Genomic DNA, 6757 nt, shown 5'->3' on the forward strand with positions numbered 1-6757 from the left:
AGAATTCTCGTGTATGGCAGTTTTGTCTCTTCTCCCCCATTTTCCCATGTTTTTACGTCGTTGAGTTCTGAGTGCTTAGCACAGGACAGGGGTGAACGCTCAGTACTTACTACATTTTATTGGTTCTTGTTTTGTAAGCCTCCATTGTAAATCTCTCGTGTTCTAATAACAACTTCAGTAATGATACTAAAATAGGACATGCTTTTTTAGAAGCTCTATTCTAGATGTTTTAGCTCATTTAATGCTCTCCGCAATGCTATCTGGATGACACTAGTTCACCACCGAAGATTTTTAACTTATCGGAGGCCACACATCGGAGGCTAGCGAGCGGGGGAGACAGCATCTGAGTTCGTGCCGTGGAGCCCACACTCGGAGCCCTGGCGGCGCCCTTTGGTCCGTTGGTCCCCTTGCCTGGCTCGCCCAGCTCCTCGGGAACCGCGTCTTCGGTCGGAGCGGAGGGTGGGGCTGTGTGCTGGCCGCCACGGGGTGGGCGGGATCGGGGAGAGGGCCAGAAGACGCAGCAGCACCGAGGAAAGGTCTGCGGGCCGCCGCTCCGGCCGCCTACTCGGAACCCGGGGGCGGAGAGGGAGGGCCGCCGCGAGGCCCCGCCCTCCCCGCTTCCTGGTAGGAGGCGGACGCGCCCGGGATGCGCGCTTCCGGCCTTGCGTGGAGCAGGGCGGGGCCTTGCGGAGGGCGTGGGCGGGGCCTTGCGTAGGGCGTGGGTGGGGCGGGGCCGAGCGCAGGGCCGCCCCACTCCCTCCCTGCGCGGACGGTGCGCGCGCGCCCTTTCCCTCCCACCCGCGAGGCCCGCGAGGCCCGCGCGGCTCTGCGCCACTGCTACCGGGGCCAGGCCCGAGGCGGCCGCGGGAGGTCGGCGGAGGCCGGTTCGGGGTTCACACCGATGGCGCCCGCAGCCGAATTCCGCGCGCAGAACTCAGACCAGATCCTCAGGGACGGCGAGGGCCGGGCAGGGCGGGCCGGGGCTTCCCCAAACGGTCAGCGCTCAAGTTCAAGGTTCCTGGAGCCCGACCGCAGAAAACCCCCGCCTGCTCTGGGCTGCGCTCCGGCACCGCACGACCCTCTAACCTGGAGCTCTGCGCCCCTGAGGGACCGGCCACGGTCCCCAGTGCCCAGGACTCAGGCGCTGTCCGGAGCCAGTCTGTTCCACGCAAGCCCTGAGAGTTCTTCTGGTTCTGGCAGCTGTGCCGACTCCAAGGGCGGTTAGCCCTCTGCTCCTACAGGCTGTGGCTCCGAATTTGGAGGAAATAAGGAACCTCACCCATACCTCTCCTGACACTTGTTGGCCCCACCGTTCCTCAGGGACGTGGGTTTGAGCTCCTGTACGTTCATATCATGTTCTGGGCCACAGTACCAAGGGCCCCCGTTGCCCTCGTTGTGGGAGGCATTGGGAGCAGGGTGGGTTTCTAGTTTACAGAAACCACAGTTCCAGTGAAGACTCGCCATACGGCTCACCTGGTTTGTGCCGGGAGCGCGTTTAATCCAGCGTCCATTGCAAACTCCTGTTAGGGTTCTTCCGTGAGATAGTCTGCGGGGAGGGCTGTGTGCTCAGTGCCACCAGCTTCTAACCTCAGGTGCCAGCAGTGCCTCCCCACCAAGACAACCGCAACCCTCTCCCCTTCTACCCTGCCATTTCTCTGCTCTCTCTCGGGCAGGTCCACCCTCTTAGAGAAGAGCCTGGTGTTTTAGAGAGGGAAGAGGGACGGAGGCACAGGCCTGGGCAGGAAGCAAAGGGAGGCCCAGGGCACCAGGCTTGCTTGGGGACACGCTGGCCATCCCTCCCGCAGCACTAGGATCTCAGGGGACGGCCTCGGTGGCATCCTGAGATAGCAAGGTGCCAGCAGCCTTGCGTGGTGCGCTGAGGTTCTGGACCAAATTCTGACCTCGGCCTGGCCCCTAGGACAACTCACACACTCTCCCGGGCTGTCGGCTTCTTTTCTTTTTCTTTTTAAAGAATAGCTTCTACTGATGTTTTTGTTTGTTTGTTTCAAAAGTAATATGTTTATTGTAGTAACTTTAAAAAATACAGGTAAACGAAAAGGAAAAGAAAAATCACCCTCCTGGTGACCTGTCGTTAATACTTGGTCTTTATCTTGCCTTTCTCTATGCAATTTTTAACTTTTTTGCAGAAAATAATCAAGCCATCAAACCTACTTTGTAACATTTTTACCCCACCTAGCATCATTTTAGGGCTATCCTTCTCTGCCATTCTACTTTCTGTCATAGGTCCCACAACTCCGCGGGTGGCTGCACCATGATGTACCTGCTTGTCCAGTGCGGCTGGACCTGGCTTTACTTGGGCCCCCTCCAGAGCTGATGGAGCACCTGTGTTGGGTATTGCTCGAGGCCCCTAGGCTCAGAGGGCAGCAAGGGCCCTGCCTTCAAGGCATTTACAGTTGTGGGCTGGGGGAAGTACACGTGTGTACAAATAAGACTACTAGAAACAAGAAGATGACAATAAAATGAGGTGATGGGTGCTTGACAGGAAGGGCCTCTGGGACGGGGGATGAGAAGGATGGTGGTCTGAGCAGACTGGGGTCAGGCTTAGGCCCCGGGCCAGGAAGCAGTGGATGAAGAGGATACCTGAGTGAGGGGAAAAGCCAGCACTGCAGGGTGAGGGCATGCTGCTGGCCCTTCGGAGGCTGTGACCAGTCTCCAGGTGGCCGCTGACTGGGAGGCAGGTGACACCCTATAGGTAATTAGCATTTCACGAGAAGGAACAGCTCAAGGTGGGAGGTGAGGGAAGGTTATCTTGGTCCCAGGTGCTGACCAGACCCTGACTCTTGGCCAAAAATGGTAGGGAAAATGGGTTTCTGGTTTTCATCTCATTGCTTTGATTGCCTGCAAGGGTGATATATCCCTTCTTAGGTTTACTGTGCCCTCAGCTTACCATTTTCCAAGTGGCAGAGAATGTCCAGCGTCTTGGCTCTTTCATAATTCTAAAATCCCAGGCCAAAGCCAGAATGTTAAGAAATAATTCACTGTTTGTACCCTCATCCATATAATCGCCTGCAAGGACAAAGGGAGCTCCCGACACCTCCCTCCGCACCCTCCCTCTCCTCTTCGCTCCCCAGAGGGAGCCTGTCACCACACCTGGTACCAGTTCTTTCCTGATGTTGTGTCCTCAAGAGTAGCTCTCTCTTCCAGTGACCTTATTCTACCTTCAAATTTCCTGAGAATGACTGATTTATTGCCCCCTTTCTCCTTAATCCCCACTTGGTAGACTGAACCTTGCAGAAGCCACTTTGCCTAGAGTCCTGCCTTTGCCCCACTACGTGAGCCAAGGCTTGTCCTCTGTTCCTTGCCATGTTCGCTTCCCTAGCGCAGCTCAGGCCATAGGTGATTGGAAGGCCAGCAGACAGGGCCAAAGCAGGCACTATATTGTGTCCCCTCAAATTCATATGTTGCCGTCCCTGACCCCAGGCCCTCAGAGTGGGACCTTGTTTGGAAATAGGGTGGGTGCAGAACTATTTAGTTAGGTTAGGATGTCATGCTGGGGTGAGGTGAGCCCTAACCCAACCAATCTGTGGTCCCTATAAAAAGGGGAAATAGGGACACAGGGACAGATACCCACATAGGAAAACGGCCATGTGAAGACTGGAGTGATGCTTACCATAGCCAAGGAACTACCAGAAGCTGGAGAGAGGCCTGGAACAGACCCTTCCTAGGGCCTTCAGAGGGAGCATGGCCCTGCTGACACCTTGGTTTCAGACTTCTGACTTCTTGAGACAGCACATTTCTTTGGTCCTAAGTCACCTAGTCCGTGGTGCCTTGATGTGACAGCCCCAGGAAGCTGAGACACCTTGCAAGCCGCCATTCTGGTAAGTGCAGACTGCTCTGCGGGAGTCTCTGAAACCACGGGGGGGGGGGGGCACCACCACCTTAGCTGGATGGGACTTAGCTCTGGTTGCATTGCGTCGTTTTTCCTGACACCCAGAACAGAGACTGGAAGTGGCCTGCATGCCAATGGTTCCAAAGTGGAATGAACTGGCCTGGTGGCAAGGACTACGATCCTGTCTCTGGGACAGGTGGGGGCTGATTTCAGGCTGAGGGTCTTGTTCTCACCTGGTATTTAACCCAGTGGCCATGACGGGTCCTCCACAAATGCTCCCAAACGCGTGCATCCGGAATGAAAGGTCTTGGAGCTCCACTGCATAGAGAGACTCCTGCATCTCCATCAGTCCTTTTGTCTACCTGTGGGTCACCTCGCTGAGGGTCTGCTGGGGCTGGTGTTCTGCTCACTCCCGAGGAGACAGCCAGAGCAGAATACAGAGCTCTCCGTGCTGCGTCCTTTCACCTGTGCGGACAGCCATGTGAAAATGCACACGAGAAAAAAATAAATCCACGTCAAAATGCAACAGCAATGGTAATAGGCTCTGTGAAGGAAAATGCAGAGGAAAGGAGTCTGTCTGATGAATGGCCTGGGGGGCCAGATGGGAATTACCCTGGCAAAGCTTCAGCTGCTTCAGGGTGGGTGCCCTGGATGGACTTAGCCCACTGTGCCTGGCAGGTCTTGGCATTCATGGCAGACCTAGCCAGACCCCATCATGCCACATCCTCTCCTGGCATTCGTGCATGTCCCTCCCTGCAGACCTGACCCACCCCAGTGTGGGCTATAGGTGGGCCACCCTGGTCCCAGTTTGACCGAAGAGCCTGGTTTGCCCCTGTTCTGGTGTTTTATTGACAGCATCCCTTTGGATAAACCCCAGCTGAGGGGCTTTTGTCTACAAACTCAACTGCTTCCAAATATCACAGGACCATCCAAGAGATGGACAACAAGAAAGGGCACACTTTCATACCTATCAGAAAAAAACCAGAAAGCTTCTAAAATTCCCAGGGTCACTGTTCATTTCAGTCAGTTCTGGATCAGATCAGCTTGGTCCAGGAACCCCAAGAGGACCCTCTCTTAGAACTCCCTTTGCATTCACCAGATGGATTCATCTGCTACAGAAGCACACATACAACTCTGAAGTAGTATTTCCCTTCTGACATCTCACCCCGCTCCTCCGACAGTTATTAACTGTCTGTCTCTTGCTCTGGCATATGAGTTCCTTGGGGGTAGGAATGGTGTCTGCCTTGCTCACTGCTATGACATCTGCACTAGTTATGTGCCGACGCACTGGATAACCTAGATTAAATGGACAAATTCCTAGAAACATACAACCTACCAAAACTGAATCATAAAGAAATAGAACATCTCAACTGATCTATAATTATTAAGGAGGTTGAGTCAGTACTCAAAAACCTTCCAACAAAGAACAGCCAGGACCAGATGGCTTCACTGGTAAGTACTACTACGCAAGACAAATAAACACCAATCCTTCTTAAACTCTTCCCCAAAACTGAAGAGAACACTTCCTAATCCTTTCTATGAAGCCAATATTACCCTGATACAAAAGCCAGCCAAAGACTCTACAAGAAAAGAAAACAACAAAACAATCTCCCCTATAAACATTGATGCCAAATCCTCAACAAAATACTAGGAAACCAAATTCAACAGCATATTAAAAGGATCATACACCCTGACCAAGTGGAATTTATTCCTGGGATGCAAGGATGATTCAGCATCCTTAAAAAAAAAAATCAATGTAATACAGACCACATTAACAGAATGAAGGGGGAAAAAAATATGATCATCTCAACTGATGCAGAAAACGCAGTTGACAAAATTCAACACCCTTTCATGATAAACAAACAAACAAAAAACTAGGAATAGAAACCTCTTCAATATAGTAAAAGGCATATATGAAAAGCCCAAACCAAGCATCTACTCAATGGTGAAAGAACTTTAAAAAAGCTTTTTCCCTAAGATCAGGAACAAGAGAAAGATGGCCACTTTAACCACTCCTACTCAACATACTATTGGAAGCTCTAGCCAAAGTAATTGGGCAAGAAAAAGAAATGAAATGCATTCAAATTAGAAAGGAAGAATTCTCTCTTCATAGATAACATGATCTTATGTCATGTAAAGTCATCAAGATTTAAGAATTCTAAAGATTCCACAAATAACTGTTAGAACTAAAAAGCAAATTTAGCAAACTCCACACAAAAATCAGTTTTGTTTCCATACACTAAGAATGAACAATCCGAAAAGAAAATTAGAAACATAATTTCACGTACAATAGCATCAAATAAATAAAATACCTAGGAATAGACCTAACCAAGAAGACAAAATATTTGTACACAGAAAACTATAAAACGTTGCTGAAAGCAATTAAAGAAGGCACAAATAAATGGAAAGACATCCCATGTTCATAGATCAGAAGACTTACTGTTGTTAAGTTGTCATGACTACCCAAAGTGATGTACAGATTCAGTGCAATCCCTATCAAATAGCGCTTTTTGCAGAAATGGAGAAGCAGTCTCTCAAATTAATATGAAAATGGATCAAAGTCCTTAACTTAAGAACTAAAACTATAAAACTCTTAGATGAAAACATAGGGGAGAAAACTTCATGACACTGGATTCGGCAATGATCTCCTGGATATGACATCAAATGCACAGGCCACAAAAGAAAACATGGATGAACTGGGCTTCATCAAAATTAAAACCTTGTGTGCATCAAAGGACACAAGCAATTAATAGAGTGAAAACACAACCCACGGAATGGGAGAAGACATTTGAAAATCATATATCTGATAAGGGATTAATATCCAGAATATATAAAAAAACTTCTACAGCTCAGCAACTCAAAGCAACCAACCCAAATACAAAATGAGGAAAGGACTCGAATAGACAT

Source organism: Camelus dromedarius, chromosome 10 (assembly GCF_036321535.1).
Source record: "Camelus dromedarius isolate mCamDro1 chromosome 10, mCamDro1.pat, whole genome shotgun sequence".
Taxonomy (NCBI): domain Eukaryota; kingdom Metazoa; phylum Chordata; class Mammalia; order Artiodactyla; family Camelidae; genus Camelus; species Camelus dromedarius.